Raw genomic sequence first — 14,826 nt, forward strand, 5'->3', positions numbered from 1 at the left:
AGCTCAAGTCTTAGGGCTTTTCCTTGGTGCTTTTGAGGTTGGTGGGTTTGCTGCCACGGTGCTTTATTATTGAAAGTCACAGGGTAACAGGGACCCTTCATGTTCTGGGTCCCCAACCCATTACAGTAATAATATTGCGGTCACCTCACTCATGCCACCCCATTCGGAGCTCTTTCTCACCTGTGATCTCATTCAATTCCTCCCAACAAATTATCTAGGAAAATTGGTTCAGGAATATTAATCCCATTAGATAGCAGATGAAAGACCCTGCAAGGTCGAAAGCTTTGTGTAAAGCCACGCAGCTCCTGGGTGACAGCGTGATCCTACAAGACATAGCACTTTGTGAAATCCAGACTGATGGTATGACACCCCCACAGACTCATAAGGCACCAGCTCAAGTTCACGTATACTCCTAGGAAAACCAACTAAATGTGGGGGAGGGGTGTCATGTCTTCATATATGCAAGTGTTGTATTGTTTATATCAGAATGCGATGAATTCACTACTCCATCTGAAATATGTCCTGCAGGTTCAGCAACCACTTCTTGGGGACCTGCAGTGAAAGGTACTGCGGGGGAGTGAGATAGCAAGATGAATGCAGACATGGTCTCTGCTCCTGCAGGAGCTTGCATCCAGAAGAGGAAACGGGCATGTTGATGAATAAGGAAGGGATGATGGAAGGGGGATGAAGCTCTGCAGTGGGCTGTGTAGGGAAGCTGTCACTCTAAAAGTTCCTAGTGGCATTGTTGATGTTATGGTGCTATTTTATAAGTGCCGTGCGCTAACCGATTGCGCCACTGGAGCTCCTATGGTGCTATTTTACATGCTACCCTAGTGTCCGGGGGAGACTGGTGTTTTTAGGAAATTCCCTTTACTTTTGGAAAATCAAAGTCCTGGAAAAGAAATCTGTATTATTTATTTCTCGTTTTATAAGGTGATTATAGAATTCTTCCTCATGAGATGGGGTGTTTTGCAATCTATCGGGAGTAATACATTCGTGCTGTTTTGGAGGGCTGCCCAGAGGGTTTCTCAAGGTCCTGCTTATCCTTAGACCTGTACTTCTCACAAAATGCTACAGAATAAAAGGTGATAGGTTTTACACATCCTATTTATGGATTTATAGGCCATCACGTTTATTTGCTACTGACTCTTGGCAACCCTCCCCTACCCCCATCCCTATGCCAATGTGAACAAGGAAATAAATAGTTCTGGTTGTTTCTGGGGCAATCTTAGAACCACGAGGATGCCAGCGTCCGGATAACCTGACAGGACAGCAGGGCAGAAGAGCTAGGTTTCTTACAATGTCACACAGTGGAGCAATTCCCACCACTGCATGGCTGCTGGGCTCCTGTTACAGGAGTAATGCATTTTCTGATTCAGTTTATTCTTCCCAAATTTCAGGAACGAATTCTACTGTATTTTAAAAAGCTGGCTAGCTCTGGCTGGTATGTCTCAGGTGGTTGGAGCATCATCCTGTACACCAGACAGTGGCTGATTTGATTCCCAGTCAGGGCACATACCCAGGTTGTGGTTTCGATCCCTGATCAAGGCAACTGATCGATGTTTTTCTCACACTGATGTCTCTCTCTCTCTTTCTCTCTCTTTCCCCCTCTCTTTCACTCTCTCTCTCTTTCTATCTCTATCTTTCTATTTCTGTCTCCATCTCTATCTTTCTCTTTCTCCCTAAAAATCAATTTTAAAATGGAAAAAATAAAGTGCTGGCAAAAATATACTGAGAATTCTGACTGCTCATTTTTACTAATCATATGTAAAAATAAATTAACCAGGTAAATGTTTTATCTAATGGCTGGTATTCTGTTTTTATTATTCACATGACTTTATCATGTGTTCCTTTATGAATAAACTTTCTCTCTCTCTCTCTCTCTCTCTCACACACACACACACACACACACACACACCATTTTACTGTAATTTAGGAAGATGCTCCGGGTGAGGTCTTTAGTGTGTCTTTGGATTGCTGTAGGTAGGGGATTAGGGTCCAATTACTTGCCTCTGACATCACCATATTATAATAGAACAAAATGCTCTTTGCTATTCTTTAGATCATAAGTACCTGGCTACCCAGAGAGAAACCCTGTCGTAATGAAAGGACCCCAGATGAATGGAAATCAGAGACCAAAATCAAGGGCTGGTACATCCTCTTTGTTACTGAGTGTAATCAGTAGGCCAGGCAGATTACTCGGAATTCCAATGCCCCCCGCCCCTCTGCTGACAGTATGCTTTCTCTTCTGCTTTTCCAAACATTTTGAATTGTGACTGAGGATTCTAGGAGGCATTACAGCTTTAGTCTTCTGAAAGTTGCAATTAAATACACTCTAAGTAGCTGTCACCTTGCCACCTTTTTGGAAAGGTATAAGTGGAAAAAAAATTAGCCATCAGAGGAAAAGAATTCATAGTTAGGGCTCTTTCTTCTTCCTTAACCACAATCTGTTGTCTCTTTATGGCAACAAATGTCTGTAATTGGAGTCTGGTTCCAGCTTTCTAAAGACATCAGCAAGATGGGACAGGCAGGAGGATCCTACCTCCGTTTTACACATATGAAAGGGGGAAAACAAAGGACCACCCTAGAAGTGACTGAAATTGCATCTGAGCAGCAGATCTTTTAAACGAACGGATCAGAGTCTGAATTTACAGCTCAACTACTAGGAATCTTTCATTTCCAAAAGGGTATAGGTGTTGCTATACTTATGAATTTCTTCATAAAGATGAAATTTCTATAATATCAGTACCTGAATGAGGCTTGGGGACTTGCTGGAGAATTTGGTAGGACAATGTTAATGGCCTCTGGTGACAGGCATTTAGGGAGCAGGTCTCTTAAAATGTGTGTGTTCTGATAGCAAGCAGTCTTATGTGGGTCTGACCGAGCACCTAAGGCAGTGGTTCTCAACCTTCTGGCCCTTTAAATACAGTTCCTCATGTTGTGACCCAACCATAAAATTATTTTCGTTGCTACTTCATAAATGTAATGTTGCTACTGTTATGAATGGTAATGTAAATATCTGATATACAGGATGGTCTTAGGCGACCCCTGTGAAAGGGTCATTCGACCGCCAAAGGGGTTGCGACCCACAGGTTGAGAACCGCTGACCTAAGGAGTCAATTGGAATTGTTTACTTTTTATTACTTAACAATTCTGCCTCCAAATGCCATTCTTTTACTCCATTTCACTCGTTTGCAGTGTAATCGGGTTCCACTGAATCAATGGTAATCATCTTCATGGTTCTCTGAACTCTGCCTGGTGGCCTGTGGGTGAGGAATCACAGTGTGCTCTGTGGAGGGTGCACATCTGGGCTTGGGGAGCATCTTGCATGACTGGGATCCTGAAAGTCATTATCTGGTTCACTGCATGAAGCTTGGGGGCTGGGGCTGCTTTGGCTCGGGCTCTTGGCAGGGGCTTCTTGAGTGCAGATATGAACTGTCTGCATCAGCACAAACAAGTGGGCCGCTAATAACGAAGACACTTCTCTATGACCTGAAAGTGTAACTAGGGAATTGCATAGAAGCTCAGGTCGGATCACATCACACAGTCCCTTCAAAGAGCCATATCCATGGCAGTGGGGAGGGAGAGAAAAACAATGCTCCCGGATCACATATGCTTGTGTTCCATTTCCACTTCTCCCTGCTTCCGAGCTGTACCATCTTTGGGGCAAGTTATTTAAATTATGCCTCATTGTCCATGACTGTTATATGAAAATAGCGATATCTCTCTCACAGCTATATTACTAGAATTAAATAAACATTATGTTCATTATTCAGCAAACCTTTTTAGAACCCCAACTACCTGCCACGTAGGCACTGAGGGTGCAAAGGGACAGGACCCTCCCCCTCTGTCTTCCAAGAGCAGTTTTTCCCCCCATTGCAAAGGGATTGCCCCCCTAGCTGAACACTGCCAGCATGCCACATAATTCCCACTTCTTATTCTTTGTGGTGAGAACATTTAAGATGTACTCTCTTAGCAACTTTCAAGTATATACTACAGTATTTCCCAAAAAAACATACCCATGGCCAACAGGGAAATGAAAAGGTGCTCACTGATCATCAGGGAAATGCAAATCAAAACCGAGTGAGCTACCCTCTCCTGCTTGTTGAAATGGCTCCCTTCATAAAGACAAGAGGTAAGTGTGGGCGAGGATGTGGAGGAAACCCTTGTGAACTGCTTGTGGGAATGTAAATGGATGCAGTCAAGAGCTTTGAGTCTATTAGTTTATGTAAGCGATCAAAACAGTGCCTTGAATCAAGCTGTCTTAATAAATATAAGTTCTCTTGTTACTAAGTCATTTTCTTTAAGATTTTAAAAAATAATTTAAAATTTGTTTTTAAAACTTATTATTTCAAAATTGTTAACATGTTTGTGGAAACAGAGCATCCACTGCTAATATTAATTTATATTTGTCTATCCATCCATCTTCCTAATCATTCATTCATGAACAGTCTGCATCCATCAGTTTAACACACACACGCACACATACACACACCTGGTTTAATATTCAAAGAATTTAATACCGAGTGCGCTACTGTGGTAGCTAAAATTTTGAGAGCAAAAGCTATTTAAATAGTGATTTTCATGACCCTGGTCTCATGGGATGGTCTTATGCAAATGACTTTGTCCGAAGATAGCAAAATCTTCTTCCTGTGTGAGATTATGCTCTCAGAACTGCAATTCAGTGTACAGTCTTGGAAATGGCTACGATTAGCCCCCTAGTGACCTGAAAGTGTCAGTGCCACTTCCCAAAGTGTCAAGCACACAATCAAGCAGAAGAGCATTGGTGCTGGAAAGATCAGGCTCATCCCTCAGCACAGGTGGGTCAGAGAGGATGCTCCCAGGCAGACGTGACTTGCTCAGACTCCACCGGGAGTCCCTGAATGGTGGCATTCCAGCATCCTCGCCTGTTTATTCACAGATTTGATCAGCCACCAAGTTCTGTCAATTCTACCATCCAAAACTATCTAAAGTCCACCTCGCTTCCCTCCCCACCTTAGTTTAGATCCCATTCATTCTTCTCTAGACCAGGGCAAGAACCTCCTGGCTTGTCTCTTGGAATCTGGTTTTGCTCGGGCTGTAATCCAGGCTTCCCGCTGCAGGCTCAGGTATCGTTTTGTAAAGCAAATGTGATCGTTTACTCACTAACAATTTCAGCATGATCTCCCAACAAACCTACGCACCAGGCCCATTCTTCCTTTCTCTGTGTTTTTGGACACATACCGTATTCCTTCCTTCTGGAATAAACACACCTTATTCTTTAATCTCCTTACCTATATGACAAAGATTTTTTTTTTCATTTTTGAATACTTTTAATGTTCCAAGGAAACATGTTGCTTTTTATAAAAACTACTAGACTTCCCAGTTTTCCCTATTATTTATTTCTTGTATTAGCGTGGTACATTTGTTATAACTGATGAACTGATAATTATGATGATGAACAAGTATATTATTATTAACTAAAGTCCCTAGTTTACATCACAGTTCATTCTTTGTGTTGTACATGCTATAGGTTGATAAATGAATAAAGAATGTGTCCACCATTACAATATTTATTGTACAGTTCTACTGCCTTAAAAGTCCCCTGTACTCTACCAATCCATACTCCTCTCCTCCCCTGCAAAATCCTAGCAATCACTGAATATTTATTTATTTATTTATTTATTTGATTTCAGAGAGGAAGAGAGAGTGAGAGAGAGAAACATCAATGATGAGAGAGAATCATTGATTGGCTGCCCCCTGCACGCCCTGCACTGGGGATCAAACCGTGACCTCCTGGTTCATAGGTAGATGTTCCACCACTGAGTCATGCTGGCTGGGCAACCACCAAGCTTTTTATTGTCTCCAAAGTTCTTCCCTTTCTAAAATATCATATTGATGAAATCATACAGTATACAGCCTTTTTAGATTGGCTTCTTTCATTAACCAATGTACTTTCATAGTTTTTCCATGTCTTTTTGTGGATTCATAGTTCTTTCTTTTTATTATTGAGTAATATTCCATTCTCTGGATGTACCCCAGTTCATTTATCACCTAATGAAGGACACATGGATTGTTTCAAAATTTTGGCAATTATGAATAAAGCAGCTATAAACATCCATGTGCAGTTTTTGTGTGGACATATGTTTTTAAATCATTTGGGTAAATACTAAGAAGCATGACTGCTAAGTCCCATGTTTAATTTTGTAAGCATTTTCCACACTGTCTTCCAAAGTGTCTGTACCATATTTAAATTCCTGTGAGCAATGATGAGAGTTCCTGTTGCTCTAAATTCTTACCCGCAAACACAGTTATTTGTGTTTTGGATTTTTGTTGTTACGATCAGTGTGTGTTGTGTATCTCCTTGTTAACTTCGGGTTACCTCCTCATTTTTCAAGTTCAAGTGTTTTCCCTTTGTAATACCCTCAGAACTCTCTTATACCAAGTGTTGATGTTCTTGAACTAGAGGACCTGTATGATTACTATGATGTTCAAAAATCTACCTGCAATGCAATTACCATTATATGCTTAATGTTTTGTTTATCATAATTGTCAACTGAGTTAGATAAACAAGTTTATGACATAAACTTAATATGACCTTGCTGTTACTTACAATAGATGTACCTTAGATTTGACATCACTAATAAAAGCAGCAGCCCTCAATCTCAGTTTCAAACATTTCCCTCTGTGGTCATCATCTACTACCCTTGCAGCCTACCTTCTTCAGTATTCCTGCTCATACAGCACAGTTACAAGATCCCATGTCCACTGGATTTTCCACATGTTCACTATCTACTACACCCCTTATTCATCTCCCTCCTTACTCAGCTTGGATTCCCCTCTAGCTTACTTAAGGGCTTTGCTCATGCAATTTTATTTTTTTCTCCTGGACCACCATTTTTCACTCCTTTAATAGTAGTCACCTTAAAAAATAAATAACAAAAGAAATGCCTTCCTTAACTGGAATCAGTTGTTGTTATTGCCTCTTTTCTTTACTCTCCTTCACAGCCAAAACCCTCAAAGAGTTGGCGCTATGGCTAACTCTACTTCCTAACTTCCCACTCCCATGCAGCTGAGCTTTTGCCTCCACAATTCCATTGAAACTGATCTTACCAACATCGTCAATGCTGTGTGCTAGCCAAAGCCAATGTTCCATCCTGTCTTCATCTTACTTGGCTTCTCACTACTTCTGATACCTCCAACCATAGCTATTTTGAAATCCTATCTTCTCTGAGTCCAAGGCACCATTGCTTGTATACTTTCCTCCTGCCTTCAGCACCTCCACCTTTCCAGTCTTAGCAAGATGTTGGACAGCCCTTAGCCCTTTCCTCTCTTCTATCTACATTTTCTGTCTCATGGCCTCAAAAACTATCCATATGATGATGGCTCCCAGCTTTAGATATCTAGCCTGGGATCTTTCCTTAGAGCTCCAATTCCCAGTGTAAAATCCTTTAAAGCCTTCCCCTTACATCTGGAGTAAAATAAAGTGTGTGTGTGTGTGTGTGTGCTTTAATATAGAGTTTTTCTTAACCGTGTCTTGTAAGGCACCTACATAACTGTGAGTCCTCAAACTATGTCCCCAACTCTATCACTTGCTGCTATCTTACCCATTTACTAGGTTCCAGCCACTCACAGTGGCCTTCTTTCTGCCCCTGAAACATACCACATTCATTCTTGTTTAGGGCCTTTGTACTTGGTGTTGCTTCAGCTTGTAAATCCTATCCCCTACCTGTCTTCTTCTTTTCATTTAGGTCTTAAACCAAATAGGACCCCCTCATAGAGGCCATTTACTGAAACAACCTCCCTAGACACTCCACTTTATTATTCTATTTCTTTTTAAAAATATATATATTTTTTTATTGATTTCAGAGAGGACGGGAGAGGAAGAGAGAGATAGAAACATCAATGATGAGAGAGAATCATCGATCGGCTGCCTCCCACACATTCCCTACTGGGCATGAGCCCGCAACCTGGGTATGTGCCCCTGAACGGAATTGAACCTGGGACCCTTCAGTCTACAGTCCGACACTCTATCCACTGAGTCAAACCAGCTAGGGCTATTTCTTAACGTGTTTGTTGTCCACCTAATTCCACCTTAATATAGGCTGTATGAAGACAGGAACTATGACTGCCTCCTCTCTGCTACATCCTCAGTGCCTGGCACAGACTGGTTGCTCAATATATACATTTGGTGCCAGCTGACATTATCACATTTAACTGCTAAAGCAAATGTTCAATGTGACTTAGTCCTTAGGGTACACTTTAAATCACTGGCTTTTCCCCGGGCAAGGTCAGCCTCTGCTTCTTCTAGTGCTTTTATCATTTTTGTATAGGTCTCTTTTTAGGCCTTATCCATACTCATTGTGATTCTTTGCTTGACTTGCCACAATAAGAACTTGTTGTATCGCCGAAACCGGTTTGGCTCAGTGGATAGAGCGTCGGCCTGCGGACTGAAAGGTCCCAGGTTTGATTCCGGTCAAGGGCATGTATCTGGGTTGCGGGCACATCCCCAGTAGGAGATGTGCAGGAGGCAGCTGATCGATGTTTCTAACTCTCTATCTCTCTCCCTTCCTCTCTGTAAGAAATCAATAAAATATGTTTTTAAAAACAGAAGAAGAACTTGTTGTATCCTTAGTATTTAATCCAGTGCCCGATATATATTAGGCACTCAAATATGTTGGGGTCCCATTGACATGTGACACCAAACTGAACCTAAGCTCGCTTCTCTCTCCCCACCAGAGACTCTCTTTTCTAGAAGAAGCAGGTAAACTCCCATGCACGGCATCTGGTTACTAAGAACTCTCATAATTAAACTAGTGACGCCTCCCTATGTATTACAATGTCAGATGCTCATAGGGTGCTTGGGAGGCTGGAAATTTTCACACTGCTTCCAAAGGTGTCAATTTATCACGAGGGAGTTAAAGAACACACTGGCTTATTAGGTAGTAGCACATATTAAACAGATGTTTCCAGAAAAGAAAGTGTATTTACAAGTGCTGCTCTGTTAATCAAATGTCCTACAAAAACAACTATTTCACACCAGGAAAACTTCTTTCAAAAACGGACATAAAGAACATGAGACGCATTTGCTTATTCTTAAAAAAAATCTATGTTTTGATGATTCCCAAATCTGTACCTTCAGATTCAATTTCTTGCACATGCCTTCCCCAGATATATCCAGGATCCAAATGGAAAGTTTCATTTTTTTGGCTCTCTTGCATCTAAAACATAATGCACCAAACTCTGCTCACCATCTGTCTCTCAAAACACATCTGTCTATTCCATCCAGGAACCACCATGCTGTCATTTACCTAAGCTTATACTTAGTTGTAGGCTCTCCCTTCTCCTTTTCATCCTGCTGGTTCTTCCTTCCAGAAGACTGGGACCCCTCTCTTCATGGCTGTTTCAGCTGCTCTCCCCTATCCAGGTCTATGGTTTGATAACTAAATAATAATCACATTATCTGGTACGCAAGCCTCAAGTCTTGTGCTAAAACCCTCCATCCCTTTGCAGATAATTGACCACCAAGCCTACCAAATTCTACCACAGTCTTGCCTCATTCTACTTAAACTAGCCTCCTAAATTTTCAAACACGATCCTTGGGCAAGTAACTCCAAAATATGCTAAATTCACTTGAATGTACACTTCCAACTTTCTGAAACACATAATTATTTTATTCACCTATTAAGTAGTTAGCAAGCACTCTGTTTCTTCCAGTGGCTCCCAGTTGTATCCATACTCTACTAACGCACACAAAGGCTGCTGGCATCCACCTTTGCTTCTCAATTTCTTGTGTTCCTACTGTCCTTGTCCCTTTCAGCACCCCTTGTCTCATCTTCCTCTAGGCTCCAGTCAACCAACTACCTATCAACAATCTGCTGTTTTGTTTTTATGTCTGGAACACTGTGATCAGTTTCTCCCCAAGACTAAGTTCCAATCATTTTAAACATTAAATTGGTGGCTTTTCTCCCCAGGAAAGCTGTTTTTCTTCACCTCCAAGTCAAGTGAACCTTCTCTATGATCTCCTGGATGGAATTTATCAAACTATCCCAGAAGATTTGTTTACTGTCCATTTTTCCTTCCCAAATCATGAGCTCTTTGAGGAAGAAACAGTATTTTATTCATCTTTGTATCTCTAGTAGACACTCAAAATTGCTTCCTGAATGAATAAATGAGTGAGTGATGAATAAAAATATAACTATTCAAATCCCATCTTACTTTCAGGAGCATAGCTCCTCCTCTACAATTAAAATTATATTTCAATCATTTAATGAATAGATTCCTATAGCTTCCAGACATTATCTGATTATAATTAAATTATATATTGCCTTTACTCAAGTCTTGCTTCTTCATTCCTGAAAGACGGGTCCCCTTAAACTTCTCTGGAAATGCTACACCTATCATAAAGAACAATTAGTAAATCGATGAATTAACTGTGTGAAAAATAGAATTTCAGATGACAAACGTAAAACCAAGTGGAAAAGTAAACTGAATCCAGAAAGCATTGTGATTCTGAGGAAGGTGGCAGAGAAATATCAGCAACTGGAATATGTGATCTATAACTTGAATATGAAATTATAAACAATGCAATTAAAATCATTCATTCAACAAAAATTTATTATTTAATTTGTGTTGCCATTATGCTAGGTACTGGCATTATGCCCTAATTTAATTTACTAAGGAGACCAAAACAATATCCTTAAATTGTAACAAACAAAAACCAAACAAACCCTATTCTTCTAGAGATATAAAGAGAGTATAGAGATGAAGGAGTAACCAACTGCACTCCTTTACCCTTGACTGTCTTCTTACTAGCCTAAATGGTTTTTTCCCTCTAAAAGAATGAAGCTAAGGCCTCCCAGAATCCTTAAGCCACCAGAGAGCAAGCCACCTTCATTACCCTAGATTTGAGGTGAGAAGAAAGCCATTTGCTATGCAAGGTTACCAAGAAGAACCAAGAGCAAGTTTGGATCCCTGGAATGTTGGTGGACCTGCTGGTTTAAATGCACATCTTGTAAAGCCTGCAGCTCTATTCTTCAGTGGGAAAGATCTGGGAACATCTGGGAGATGGAGAGGAAATATCAACGCTGTTGATCTATGCCAGCGTTTCTTACCATGGGCAGTACTGACATTTGGGGTCATGTAATTCATCATTGTGGGAGTATATCCTGTGCATCTGCAGAGGTTTAGCACCATCCCTGGCCTCTACACAATAGATGCTCATCCCCACCGAGCTCCCCCGACCCCTCACTATTTTGACAAGCAAAAAGTATCTCCAGACATTACTAAATGTCCTCAGAGTGCAAAATTGCCCCTAGTCAAAAACCAGTTATCTATGCCATGCTTTGAAAGCATTTCTGGTTTAAGAATAAGTGGAATGCAAACCATCAATTAGTTTTCTCACATACATTTTCATATTCAATAAAAATGTCTAACCACTATGCTGTACACCTGAACTAATCTATATATATAAAAGGCTAAGCGACCATTACGACTGAATGTCTGGAACGACCAGAACAACCAGTCGACCAGTCGCTATGATGCGCACTGACCACCAGGGGGCAGATGCTCAATGCAGGAGCTGCCCCCTGGTGGTCAGTGCGCTCCCACAGCCAACCTCCCCCAGTCCCTCCCCCAGTCCTGTTTGGCAGGCCCTGTCTGGCAGCTGGCCTTGATCAAGACTGGTTGAGACAGCCCCAATAGGCCCTGATTGCTGGCCAGGCCTAGGACCCCACCCATGCACAAATTTCATGCACTGGACCTCTAGTATAAAATAATATTGAATGTCAACTGTAATTGAAAAAAAAATTTCCTCTCTTAATGATTTTTACTAGAGTTTTTTGTTGTGTTTTTAACATAGCTATTTACAAATTGCATACATCTTAAGCACACAATTTCATCTCTGGTCTTTCATTTATCTTTTTAAAAAACAAATTCTACATATTTACAACTTTTGTTGATATGAATAACTTGTCTTCTGGTATCGGTTAAAATAAAACATTGGTGATCTCAAGTCTAAACTTTGATAATCCTTAGATTTCTAAACAAGACTACATGGAGTTAAAGCTTGGGAACAGTGCAGCAACAGACAGACACTTCCTGATAGTGGCAAGGACTCACAGGCTACATCTAATGAATTTGAGGTGTCAATCATTCTGGGATGCCACAGCTGGCCAGCATGTGCTCTCAAAGGCCTACTAGCACCTTGAGAGGTACAGCAGGTGACAGGGAACAGCAAGAATAAAAATCAGGAGAAGAAAAGGAACTGGGAGACCAGCCTTAATGGGGTCCTGGAGAGCACTCACAGAACAGCAGCAGTAGGCAGTGAGAAGCTAGGAGCCTACAGGTGAGACAAAAGACAAAAAGGCATGGGACTGTGGCTTTAAGGACAAAGATAATCTGCAGCGCATGTGAAAACAACAGGAAGGGCCCCTACAAAGATGAACACTGGAGACTTTAAAGAAAGCCAGCCCTCCTCCTCCACCAGGACCTTCTTTGCCCTTGGTCTGCATGCCTCTGCCCCGGTAGAGCAACCACATCATCTGCAACACCTGCTGTGGGGATGACAACTCTATTCCTCTAATCTGTTCTGGCCGGCAGGAACTGCACTTCCTGTTTTACAAAATGTTTAATTACAAACCAATTAAAAATAGAAGTTCCAGCTATCATGCCCTGCTCTCATTTCACACTATGCCTACTTCTTCTTCTTCTTTCTTTTTTTTTTTTTTTTAGCCGTGTTACATCATGGCTTTTTAAAAAAGCACTACTTTGACTCGAGCTAAATAACTAGTTGTGTAACTTTTATTTAATGTTTGTGTCTCTTGGTATACTGTAACTCCCATAAGTTTAGGGGCAATGTTTGTCCCAGTAACCACTGGATACCCAATTTCCTAGCCGGCGACTTTTGGCACTTGATATTTATTTTTTTTATAAATGAATCTTTGATTATCCAGTTTGTTCTTTCTCTGACCAGATATCAGAAGAAAGCAGAACTGCCAAAGATCAATATGCTAAAATAAACAATGCAAAGCCAATGTGCTAAAAATCAATGTGTTAAATTCACCAAAACATTTTTTTTCTTGTAACTGTTTACAAGTTTAATGAAAATTCATTTACATTAGGTGGTTTTAATAGTTTCTAAAGATTTTAGGGAAATGGCACTTTTTCCATTTTGTCTTAAGAGCAGCATTTTAGTGAAGCAGCATTTACCTGTTCATTTTGTTGAGAGTTAAGAACCTGAGTGACTTAGACTTCTGAATAGATTTAACATGATGATAAATTTGATCTTTTGAGTAATCCCATCCTATTTCTTTTATATCTCATTAGACAGTTTTCACTTTTCGGTAGCCTGCCCATTGCTACCAACTTGACATATTCCACTTATAGATACCCCAGTTGCTAGAGAATAACAAACGAGCTAATCATTTGAGAGGGAATGATTTTAGACATTCTAGATTTCTTTAGTTGTTTTTGAATGTCATTTTCTATTATTTTAGAGTTTAACAATTCTTATATTTTCAATCAGAGAGACTGAGCCTTAATTTGGCTTCTGGCAATTCACTCGTTAAATTTTATTATATCATGTGTGAAGATGTTTTAGGCATCTGAGTGTCTTCCATCCTCTGTCATTAAAAATATTTCACATTTTAGGCATTTTATCATTCTTTTATCAATGGCTGAAAGGGCATATCAGCTTAAGATTTGCATTTCTAACAAGTAACAAAAAATTCACCATTTGCTGTTGATATGGTTGCTCTGCAAGTTTCCTCAGCAAATTCGTATGCATGATGAATATATGGGAAATTAATGTCATCCTCAATTGTGGTTGTTGACTATGAAATATACATTTCTGGATAATAAGCATATTGATAAGAACATTAAGCCAAATGTGACTCTTAGTTCTTAAAAAATTAAATATACTTAAAATGCTGGAAACAGAAAAGAAAAAGAAAAACCCTGAACCAGAATTTCCTAGAAATTGTCACAGAACAGGCTGTGACAATTCCATTCAATGTAAAGTCCTGCAGACTTCAGAGTTGGTATTTTAGTAAATTTGGTAAAGTGCCTTAGAGATCTAGAGAGAGTTATTTTGGAGTCTGAATAATCAAAAAAATTATAAAATTAAAAATTTTAAATTAGAAATTTTTAGAAATTTAAAAAATATGAACTCTCTATTTGTAGAGCAATACTGGAGAGATAGAAAGGCTCCCCAGTGTAGCACCCTGGCTAGGCTTTCTCCACTGTTCCACTCTTGACTCAGTGGACAGAAATGGTGGAAAGGAGTCTCTCTATTAATGTGTCAACCTGAAGATTATAGCAAAGAACAGAAATTTCTGCTTTAAAAAAGCAAACAGACCAAATAATCCTCTTTATAATCCTCAATTTACATGCTACTAAGAAATTGCCTTAGTACTTTTATTTAAAAAAAAATCTCTACTGTATCTGAGGGTAACAGATTATAGAAGAAAAGAATCATTTAAGATACCCTTTAAGATGTTAGACTTCTATAACTATATAATCAGTTAAAAAAAAAACCCTCTAAAGTAACAAGTTCCTTTGTTCTTCTATCAGATAACTTGGAAGCAGGCATTTATTTTGATACCATCACATTGGGAGCTGTGTTTATAGAAAATGGATGCCTAGGGATAGGAAATTAAACTGAACAGTACACTTTGATAAAGTAGTTGGGGCGTGAATTTTTCTGTTTGAGACCCAAGGTTGAACCTGAAGAGGTTTTTCAAAGTCGGATTGTAAAAATTTTTAATGGCTGTGAACAAAGGTCTTTGGTTCTGACAAGGATAATGTCAAATGTAGACTTGAGTGTTTTTTTTTAGCTAGACCTGGGCA

The 14,826-nt window shown here is 40.0% G+C and overlaps 1 protein-coding gene across 2 annotated transcripts in view; it reads right to left on the bottom strand.

The window, feature by feature from the left end:
* FAT3 (FAT atypical cadherin 3) overlaps positions 1-14,826 on the bottom strand; it is a 524,011-nt gene that overhangs the window by 148,942 nt on the left and 360,243 nt on the right. The window lies entirely within an intron of this gene.

This window comes from Myotis yumanensis, unplaced genomic scaffold, assembly GCF_028538775.1.
Source record: "Myotis yumanensis isolate MYYU_CA2020_CCGP unplaced genomic scaffold, mMyoYum1.0.hap1 SCAF_10, whole genome shotgun sequence".
Classification (NCBI taxonomy): Eukaryota; Metazoa; Chordata; class Mammalia; order Chiroptera; family Vespertilionidae; genus Myotis; species Myotis yumanensis.